The 10,987-nt window shown below is 45.7% G+C and overlaps 2 pseudogenes; both read right to left on the bottom strand.

The window, feature by feature from the left end:
* Positions 1-5,944: 5,944 nt before the first annotated feature.
* Positions 5,945-6,547, bottom strand: LOC143638117 (putative heat shock protein HSP 90-beta-3 pseudogene; annotated as a pseudogene).
* A 6-nt stretch (positions 6,548-6,553) lies between these two features.
* Positions 6,554-7,343, bottom strand: LOC143638118 (heat shock protein HSP 90-beta-like; annotated as a pseudogene).
* Between the last annotated feature and the right edge of the window lie 3,644 nt (positions 7,344-10,987).

Genomic DNA, 10,987 nt, shown 5'->3' on the forward strand with positions numbered 1-10,987 from the left:
AGCAGGGCATGGTAGCACATGCCTGTAATCCCAGCAGCTCAGGAGGCTGAGGCTGGAGGATTATAAACCCGAGGCCAACCTCACAACTTCACCAGCCTCTGTTCCAAAATAAAAAAAATCAAAAGGACTGGGGCTGGGGATATGGCTCAGTGGTAGAGGGCTTGCCTCGCATGTTCAATCCTCAGCACCACATATAAATAAATAAAATAAATATTTTTAAAAAATCAAAAGGACTGGGAGTGCATCTCAGTGGTGAAGCGCCTCTGAGTTCAATCCCAAGTACCAAAGAATAAAGTGAAATTACAAATTTATCCAGAATTGCAGTGTACGATATGTTTAAAACACATCTTCAAAAACGTTTTTACACATATATAATGACAGCATAAAAGTATCAAAATTAAAATTATCAAATGAAATCATTAAATCATATTAAGAAGCCATAATTCTGAACTCTCTGGTGAACATGAATAGTGTCGTCACCACTGACCAGTCTCAACTCTGAGACGCCCAGCACCTTGCAGGGGACAGACAATGGCAGTCCGGCCTCCTGTGTGAAGGACCCCTGCCTGCTAGAGGCTTGCAGCAGCACTTCTATGGGAACCCAGGCCTGTGGTCCATGGAGCCCTTGGGGGCTGGCAGGAGAGGTTTTCTCATTGTAAATTTTGAAGATTCTTTGAAATAATCTCTAGGATCCCCCAATGATCCTATGATAATTTAAATATAAGGGTTTTAACTTGAACCCCAGCATGTCATACTCACTCAAGGCCAAAAGGGACTGAATTTGACCACATGTTAGTTTTGAGAAACGGAGGACCTTGGTCTCACTTTTATACTTTCAATATAATAATTTCTCATTGATCTTTTTTTTTCCCCCTTTTGGTGGTGCTGGGGACCAAACCCAGTTCCTCGTGCTCCTCATTCAGCTTTAAAGAACCATCCAGGTATAGACTGAGCAACTGGGCCTCTCACGAGGGCGGAGGAGATGTCAACCGGGAAACCTTCAAACCTTGTATTATACAACCTTGCGAGTCATTACAGATTAACTTAGGAAATATGTTCTTTTTAGAAGCAGAAACAATTATATCTTCTAGATGCTATTTTTCCCTACTACCTTTTTTTGTTGCTGTTGTTTTCTTTCATTTTGTTTTTTATTTCCTTTTTTTATAACATATGGGCCAGAAGTGACATCTCTGTTTGACAGTTCTACAAATCAGTGTCCCCCCATAAGCTATGCCCTGGGCATAGCTCTGTCCCTGCTGGACTCAAGCTCCTAAGGACTGGGTCTGTCCTTTTTCATTTCAGTGTCCTTAGGTGAAGGGACCGTCCTTAGGTGAAGTTAACCCAATAGCTTTCATTACCGAATGTCAGGTAATGAGGAAATACAGGGTTCATTTCCTGTCAGCTGATTTTCACTACGAATCTTCAGTGTTCCCATGAACTGAGCAAACATCAAGCACCCACCAAAACCTTCATTTTTAAATGCACTTCCAAGTAGATGGACTACATCTCGTAGCAATGAAATACCCAGCTACCATTTCTGGAGCTATAGGCATCCTGGAAGACCAAGATTTCTATGTTGGTTCATATAAATAATGGAGTTTTTAGATAACAGTAGAGAAAAAAATAGTTGAGATTGGTTTTCCATTAACAGGATCCTGGAGTGGGGATGGTTATCTCTTCACAGGTAACTAACTATAAGCTAGACTCTTTCCCTTTTGTGATTTTATTTAGTTTAACTGGACCCTCTGAACTGCCCCATGCATTTATTATCACGATTTTTTTTTTTTTTTTTTTTTGGTGCGGGAGGAAGTGGACAGTTAGAGAAGCTCCCTGGGGCCCTGATGGTTGGTCTCAGAGAAGGATCTGCAGTGGAGGGACCTGGGCCTGAGCTTGGCCCTCCTCTCCCACCTACCAGTCAGAGCTGCTCCAGGGCCTCCCTCCAAGGGTCCCCAAAGCCCCTTCACCTCTGTGATTCTGCCTGGAAAACAGGTGGCAGAGAAACACGTGGTTGAGCCAAGCTTAGACTTGAGCATTACTCAAGGAAGATGCCAGAACCTGGACAATTTTTCTTTCTGCCCTTTTTTTTTTTTTGGCGGTGCTGGGGATTGCACCCAGGACCTGGCGCATGCTAGGTCAACTCTACCACAGAGCCACATCCCCAACCCTAGAACCTGCACAGACTGTGGAATTCCAGTCGAGACAGACACAAGAAGCTCCCAGTGACCCACATCCCGAGATTTCACCATCAGTCGCCGCCCAGCCGAAGCCACCCACCCTGCCCACGTCTTATTTGGTGCCTTGTGATGCTAGGGATAAGGTGGGGATTCACTCTTCTTCCTCTTCTCCCAGGTCAGCTCACCCCTCCCCTCACCATTTTTGGGCTTTTTGAGGTAATTCCTTCACTTTGTTGAACCCAACAGTTTACAGGCTGCTTCACGAATCTAATATTTCACAGAAGTGATGTTTCATGCCACTCAGATGTTAAAATTGTGATGTCATTTCTTCCAGTCAAGCTTCATTTTCAGACACGTGCTTTTGGCATCAGACGCAGGAATTCAACGTGGGTCTTTGCAGACAGGTTTGGCCAACTCCCTGATGTCACTATTTTAGCTTCAAACTCAGTGGTGCTCATCACCATGTCCTCCCTGAGTGGCATCTAAGAGCTACCAAGGAGTCAGTTAAGAGCGGACATCTTCTCAGCCATCAGCTGAGGCCAGCTGACATCCCTGCCTCGGTCTCTGTCACCACCCCACGTGCCTTCCTTTGCCAGGACCAGGAGGAAGGCTCCTGTCGGATTCTGCTCCTGCTCAGCTGCTTGCTGTCACTGAGAATCATACTTATTTTCTCTTCTGTCCCTGGAGAGTGACCCCAGATGACATAAGCTCCCACACCCCATGCAGTGTCCCTCACTCAGCGTACACAGGAGCAGCAGGGCAGAAGCTGAGCTTCCCGCCCACCGGAAAACAGACGCCCTTTCCCCCAGTCTCTCTGGGCCTCAAGGTCTCTGGTGACAAGGGTGGCTACCAGACAATAGCAAGCCTCATCTGGTGATGGAATCTCTCCACATTCCTTCCAAATGCTGTTATTACCACCATTATTGATCTGATACAATGTTCTGGCTGACATTTGCAGCAAGGTTTCCGGGGACACTTGCTGTCCTCAGTGCCTTTTATCTAGATGGCTTCGCCACTCCAGTGACTCACCAGGATGAATGCTGTATTCATTCCCAGTCTCACTGTGAGTCCGTGGCAGGTATGCTGGCAATCCTACGCTCCTGCTCTGCATTGTGGGGAGCATCACCCAAGCCCTTGCCCCTACCTGTCACATGGGATCCGTGGGGACAAATGTTCATCCAGATAGAATCCTAGCAGAACACTTACGACCTGGAAGCTCAAGTAGCTGGCTGTGCCTGGAACCCGCCGTGCCCTCTCTTCATTGACATTTTGATGCAAAAGCCTGAAATGACAGAACCTGAACCAACTCTTGGCAACTGAGCCACTACCTCTGCAATCCATGTTGCGATTCTGTTAGTTGAAAATTGCAACTGTGTGTCAAATCCTTGCATATGTTACTTTTTTTTTAACACCTGCAATGACAGATGAGGGATTGTTTTACAGTTTAAGAAACTATTTATTTTGCACATGAGAAAACTGAAGCTCAAGAACTGTTGCCACGTGTGTGAGTCCGTGGGCCCCCAGGCAGCAGGGCAGGATCTGAACTCAGGACTGACCATCCAGCCATGCCCTCTCCACCACAGCCTTTAGACTATAGAGAAAGCAGGTTTCCCTGGTCACTTTTTTGCTTGTTTATTTTCTCCTTATATATTCAAGGAAGTAGAGTTAATTTCCGATGTCCTGTGCTGTGTTTTAACATCTGAGTTCCACTTGGCCCTGGGATTTTGAGAGGATGAAGCCCCAGAGGCAGACAGTTCCATTCAACTAGGGTGCTCTTGAACCTGACCTAGCCCCTGAATTTCCACCTGTTTCAAATGAGAAAAGAGTTCACTACTTGAAAGAACAGTCAGGGATAATAGAAATAAAAGAAATCCATGGGTGATTAAAAATCTTCCTTTCCATCTTTGTATTCTACTTTATCTCAAAGCCCAGGATTGAACCAATAAAATTGCCTAAAAATCATCATTTTGTAATACCTCTATCTCTAGTCTAAACTCTAGCAGAGATTATACAAACAAGAAAAAAAGAGGGAGCAGAGGAAAAGCAAAACACTTGCATAACTAACTCATGAGTCACAGAACATTGACTAACGATTTAATTCAACCACAGAAAGAGGAAATTCCCTGTGGTTTATCTGCCACTGTTGGAAACTGAGAATGATCAAGCATGCTGTGTTTTCCACATAACAGCAATCCAAACATCTTTAAACCTCCATACTAATCAGCATAATTCACTGGTTTTCTCCCAGGTGTTCAGAACCAGGCCACAGCCTCTGAGCTCAGCCCCCTTGGGCAGCTGGGCTCCTGCAGATGCTCTTGGCTCCAATGGAGGGTTAATTTATGTCCCTGTGGAGCTGGGAATAATGCAGACGTAAGCATGAGATGCTGAATTTCCCCTGAACTTTAAATGAAATCTTTGAGAACAAACACAATTAAATGAGCAAAAGAGATTTTGGTTAAAAATTAAACAATTTTAATAACAAAATAACTGGTGGTTTGTCTTACTAGAAAAACGAACACTAATTTTGGGTGTATTTTAAAATATGTTAAACTACAAGAGAAGTCAAAGAATCATTCATAACCCACAATCCAGACAAATACTATCATTATTTTATAGTGTCCTTATTAAATATTTAGTGGTTAGGATAGTCTATCCAACATAACTAATTGCTCCTAAATCTTGGTGATGTAAGACTGAAGCTTTATTCCTGTACCACACCCCTGTCCAGTATTGAGGGATGGAGAGAGAGCAGGAGGGCCCTCCAGGAACCCAGCCTGGAGTTAGGGTCCCCTGGGCTTGGGATGCTACCCTGGCTTCCTACTATCTGGTATCTAAGGAGTGAGTAAAAGGTTTGAAAAGCTCAGACACAGACGATCTGCCATGTTCCATTGGCCATAAGGGATTCATGGCTGCATCTGACCTCACAAGGACTGGAAAATACATGTGCCCAAGGAGGGGAGGCTTGATGAAGACCAAGCTGATACCTGATGCATAAATAGATACAGACGTGGGTATGGAAGTAAATGGGTCTAGACATGGGCGTGAATTCTAGCTATGGAAATGAGTGTCGGGATATAGTTGTGGGGATGGATAGAGCCATCAGCGTGGATGTGGGCTTTGGGCATGGATATGCATACAGATATCCATTTTTTTCATAAATATTTATTTATATTACTTTTTAAAAAATATATAAAACTGGGCTGGGGATATAGCTCAGCAGTAGAGCACTTGCCTAGTGCCTGCAAAGCTCTGGGTTCAACACCCCCAGATCTGCAAAACAAAACAAAACAAAAAAAGAAAAAAAACAGTATCTAAATGTATAAAAATGCATCTTAAGTGAGTGTAGTGGCTCAGGCTTGTAGTCCTGGTTTGGGGGGAGGCTGAGTGAGGCAGGGGGGCTGCTTTGTGCCCAGGCAGCCTGGGCAGTATAGCAAGACATGAAAGAGAAAAAGAGAGAGAGAGAGAGAGAGAGAGAGAGAGAGAGAGGAAGAAAAGGCAAGGCTGCTTCTTTATTTTAATTTCAGAACAAAACAAACAAAAATACATGATGCACAAGATCCAGTTCTGTTGTCAAATTGGGGAGGGAAGGGATTTCCTGCCTTCGACACAGGAGAGGAGAGAAAGAAGCCACTGGACACCAGCAGAGGGAGGTGCGGGCAAAGGGAGCAGGGCCACTCGAGGGGGCTGTGGAGTCCTGGGGACCCTATGCAGAGGGTCCGAGGTGCCCAGGTGGGAACTCCTACCCTACCTCTTCCACATGAGATGTGGCCTCACCACCCTGGAGCTGGGAGTGGGATCTCTTTGGTCTCTCTTGGCATCCCTTCCTCTTCATCAGTGCTGGCCTGAACTTGATCGTGGGCAGATACAGCTGGAGTGAACCTGGGCTCCCCCAGGGAGCCGCCAGAGGAGAGCAGCGCAGTTTCAAAGAACAGCACCACCAGTCCTTGACACCTTGTCCTCCTCGGCCTTCTGCTGAGGCCATCTCCAAAATGGGACAGCCCACTGTAGAGTTGTCTCCAAGTGCCTGGGCTTTCGGACTCACTCCATTTCGGCTGGTCATTCTGCGGCAGGGTGAAGACACAAGCCTATTGGAAATCATCACCTGCTCAACCTTCCCAACCAAGATTCCCTTCATAAGCTTGCGGAGGTTCTCAAACCTCCACCACACCTCCTCCACCTTCCTTTTCTCATTCTCAGCTAGTTCCAGGACTTCCTTGGTAACAGGGACCAGGATCTTCCCATCAAGCTCCTGGAACTTCTGCAAGCAAACCAACAAGCTCAGCCCCATACACCACCTCCAAGCCCACTTGCTCCACAGAAGCAGAACAGACCACCTGCTCTTTGCTCTTCCCAGTGAGGTTATAGATGGACTTCTAGGGCTTGTCTTCGTCATCCTTATCTCCCTCTTCTTTCTCAACATTTTTCCCCCTTATCTCTTCCTCTGCTTTCTGGTCACTGATTTCCTTCTCTTTTTCCTTCTCCAGTTTAAGGGAAGTGAAAGAGCCCAGTACCTGTGAGTGCTTCTCCACCATTTCTTCGACCCACTTCTCCTGTGCATGCTCTATCTGGGCTTCTTTAAGGCAGGAGGATCACTTTGGCACCCAACCAAGGGGATCAGCCTGGCTAGCACATAGAGAAAACAAAATACCAACAGAAGACCCAAAGCATTCTGGTCCTTGTCATGGTGCCTATGGTCACAACCACTTTCGCTACCACCAGGAAAGCAGAGTAAAAGCCAAAACCAAATTGCCCAATCATGGAGATATCAGCACTGGCCTGCAGGCCCTACACAAATGCTGAAGTACAGTACTTGACCATGGCTCCCAAGTTATTGTTGAGATCAGCCTTCCTTGATCTTGCCAATGCCCATGTCCACCAAAGTCAAGGTGTGCTCCCAAAGGCAGGGGATGAGGTCAATCTTCAGCTCTATACCAACACCCAAGTTGGAAGAAGCTATCAAGCTCCCAGCAAATCTTGCCCAAACCCTGAGAAGCAACAGGTACCAACTCCCCTAGGGAGATTTCCTCATTAGAAAAGAAAATGTTTTCAACAACTGCCCCCAATTTTGGTCAACCTCTTATTTATGAGAGATCGACCAAAAATTAGATGTAAGCACCTGTCCCTGTCACCATCACAGCTGGGATATCTCTGTGTCAGCATGGAGCTCATCGAGACACAACATCAGCTCATTAAAGAAAGATGTTCTCATTTCCGTTGCTCTAATTGTGGCGAGACCATCTGGTATGTCAGGGATGGGTGCATTTAAGGCCCGTGAGAGAAAACAGAACACAAGAGAGATTAGGTGGTTAATCTCAGGAGGACGATATCAAGAGACTGGAGGATGCACCTCAGCCAAGTGCCCACAAGTCAAACCCACGAAAATCAGATAAATCGAAGGATGAAGCCAAGGGGGGGAGGTGGTTCCTTCTTCATCTTTGGCCTAAGATCAGTCAACAGAAAGTCTTAGCGCAGGATCGTGCATGAGTGCTAGGGTCATGCTCATCGTTGGTGCTCACCCTGGGCAGGCAGGAGAACGAGGCTGCAGGGTCAGGTAGATTTCCACATCTGAGGGAGAGATTGCAAGGTGGCAGGAAGAGGATGTCATAAGACGATGGTCCATTCACTGAAAAATGTTGGACGTGGTCAGAATTCACCCAACTTTCAACAGCGTTTAGACCCTGTGATTTCCTAACACTGGTTCAGATGAGATTTCTACCCATTTGGCTGCTACTGCTTTCAGACAATCTGGATGTGTTCTCACCACTGCTTCCAATTACAGGATAAAATAAGGGATGGGCCTACACTTAGGAGTTCTCGAGTAAGAACTCGTAAACCCCGGTTGTCACATTCATGAACGAACAAGGTGAAGGGTTGGTATACTTCAGGAGTCCTGGGGCTGAAGGCCAGTTTTAGCTGGCTGAAGGCCGCTTTGTGATTATTCTTCCCAAGTAAAGACTTTGGGAAAGAGATTTTTTTTTAAAATTCATTCAAGGAAGATACCAACAAGGAAGAATTTAGGACCCAAGACATACAAGATCCTGCAAGCCCAAAGGCCCAAGGAAATCTCTTAATTGTCTGTTAATCCTGAGTCTGGAGAAATTTTAAATGCTTTTATTCTTTCTAATGAGAGAGAAATTCCTTCTGCAATCAGATTTATTTTCCAAATAATGGAATCTTTTCTCTGAAAAATTGGAGATTTTTCAATGAAGGCCTTATGGCCTTTGCAAGCTAATTTTGTCAGAAGTAAATCAAATTGGTTTCTCAATATTGCTTAGAAGAACACGGCCGTCCATCATCTGCATGTTGAATAAGAGCAGAATTCCTAGGGCATTGTAAGTTTTCCAAATCTTGGTGCAACATCTGAGGAAAATAAGACAGGGTCTTGGGAAAGCCCTGCGGCATTATAGGCCAAGTGCATCCTGGATTTTTTCTACTCAAAGCAAGTCATTATTCACTCCTTTAATCCATTGGAATACTTAGGAAAGTCGAGCAAAGTTCCACTCCTGTGAACCGTTTTGGATTTGTGTGTCTGTTAGAAAACAACTCATTAGCTTTGGGAACATCTAGACACCCTCGGATGGCCAGTGTGGTCACTGCACAAAGGGTTTGAACTCATCTCCAGCCTCACCTGTTGGGCTTTTTGAAAGGTAGGATTGGTGTGTTAGAAGAGCTGGAGCAGGAATTATAAGTCCACTGCAGCTGGTAAGAGGCCCTGGATGGCCACTGGATTTACTGGGAATAGAAGCAACTTAGGAACCACTTAGAAAGATCCACCTGGGTCTTGACAAGTTCAGCACGTTTTGTTTTCCTATTAGTTGAGGAGAAAGCTCACAAATACTCAGATACTTCAGCAAGTGTAAGGGTTTTGTGGGTTTGAGCTATCAACCTGAGCCTGTAGGGAACAGTCATTCAGGGTTGGGTGAGTCAGGAAATTCTAAGATGTATCTTCCCTCCAAGGAGAATTTAATGTGAACTCTTCACTTAGAGAACAAGTCTGGGTCCAGAAGTTTCACCTGGGGCAGTATCACCTAGTAAGACATGTTTTTCTGCAAATGGTCCAAGTGTTCATGGGACAGTTGGGCCATGGTGGCCTTTGGACTTGAGTTGAACGCCCCAACATGGAAACATTCCTTTGATAGATGTGTGAGGGTCAGTTTTAAGCGTGGCTCTGGAATCTACCAATCCTGTAGGATATTTCCCATCTTTGTCTTAGTTCCCTCTTGTTCATGTCAAGGTGTTATGGGAAGCAGTTCAGCAGAGCCCCATCCGTGCTGAGCATCCTGGGAGTCAAGCCCTCAGGGACTTCCTCTAGTGGAGAAATGGCCTGGGCTACAGGCAGTGGGCCCAACTGATGGCTACAGAGAAGCAGACGACATCTTTCGGGACACCTGGCTGTCCACACTGCAGACACCTCGAGGCACAGGGGTGTTAATGTGGGCCTCCTGGTGATGCTTTAAAATCAAAATGAGGAGGTCTTCCTGGTCCTTGTAGCCACCATAGGTATAAGAACATGCACTCATCTGCCTTTGATCTTTCTCTTGCTCTAGGGCCCCTTCAGAATGTTCAGTTGAGCCTACTAAGGCAACCAGCTCAGAGGTTTCCAAGCCTAGTTCATGATTTTTAACTAGAATGTTTCTAGGGAAACCTGCTATTTAATAAAGCAGACAGGGCTTTTGTTTGGAGTTGAACCCAGGGGAGCTTTACCACTAAGCTACTTTCCCAGACATTTTTATCTTGAGATGGGTCTCGCCCAGGTGCTGATAGTCTTGCTAAGTTGGTGAGGCTGGCCTTCAACTTGTAGTCCTTCTGTCTCAGCCTCCCACGTCCCTGGGACTATAGGCTTGTGTCACCATGCTGGGCAGGCAAGGCATTTCTTCTTTAATATTTTTTAGTTTCAATGGACCTTTATTTTTTCTTTTAAATTTCTTTATATGTGGTGCTGAGAATCGAACCCAGTGCCTTGCACAGGCTGGGCAAGTGCTCTACCACTGAGCCCCAGCCGCAGCCCAAGGCAAGGCATTTTCCATGGGAAATTCAGACTGTTTGTGAAGACCAGCAATCAGCTGTATGATTCGAGACCAGGTGTTACTTTTATTTATAAGATAATACAACAGATCGGTCCATTTTGGAGGGAAATACCTTAGGGATGGATTTTGAAAGGTGCACAGGTGCCTGAGACAGAGGATCCTTACTATGGTTTCCAGATATTCACCGTTAGACTGCAGTCACTCCTTTCTGCGGGCCTCACCAGGTCATGACATCATATGACTAAGCTGATGAATATCAGGGGGTCCCGCTGGGATGCCGCTCAGTGGTAGAGCTCCTGCCTAGCACCCGCGGGCCCTGGATTCAGCCCCTAGCACCACAAAAATTAGAAGATGATAGAGATGTCCTAGGTCATATGCTCAGTAAGGGTTCCAAATTCAGCAACTTTCTGGTTGTTTTGTTGTTGTTGTTGTTGTTTTGTTTTGTTGTTTTGGAGGATTTTTTGTTTGGGGCTGTTACTCTGAACTTGGATTTTAACCAGAGTAAAAAGGGATAAAAATGAGGTGAAAGGGGGTGACCCAGTTGATTGGAGGGTTCAGCTTCCTAAGGCATTTGTCTAACTTCATTTTCACCTTTAGAGTGGAAAGATAACAGAGAAGAAGGGTCTCTAAATTCAAAGTAACTAGGTAGAGAGGAGAGGACGGGGAAAGGAGAGCTGGATTAGAGCCCACCAACATGCCGTGTGTTTCACCCAGTAGTTGTATAACTTCCCATTAGTCTTTGGAGAAGTCGTGGAGAGGCAAATGGTGCAGCCCGTTGTCTCCGGG

Source organism: Callospermophilus lateralis, chromosome 17, assembly GCF_048772815.1.
Source record: "Callospermophilus lateralis isolate mCalLat2 chromosome 17, mCalLat2.hap1, whole genome shotgun sequence".
Classification (NCBI taxonomy): Eukaryota; Metazoa; Chordata; class Mammalia; order Rodentia; family Sciuridae; genus Callospermophilus; species Callospermophilus lateralis.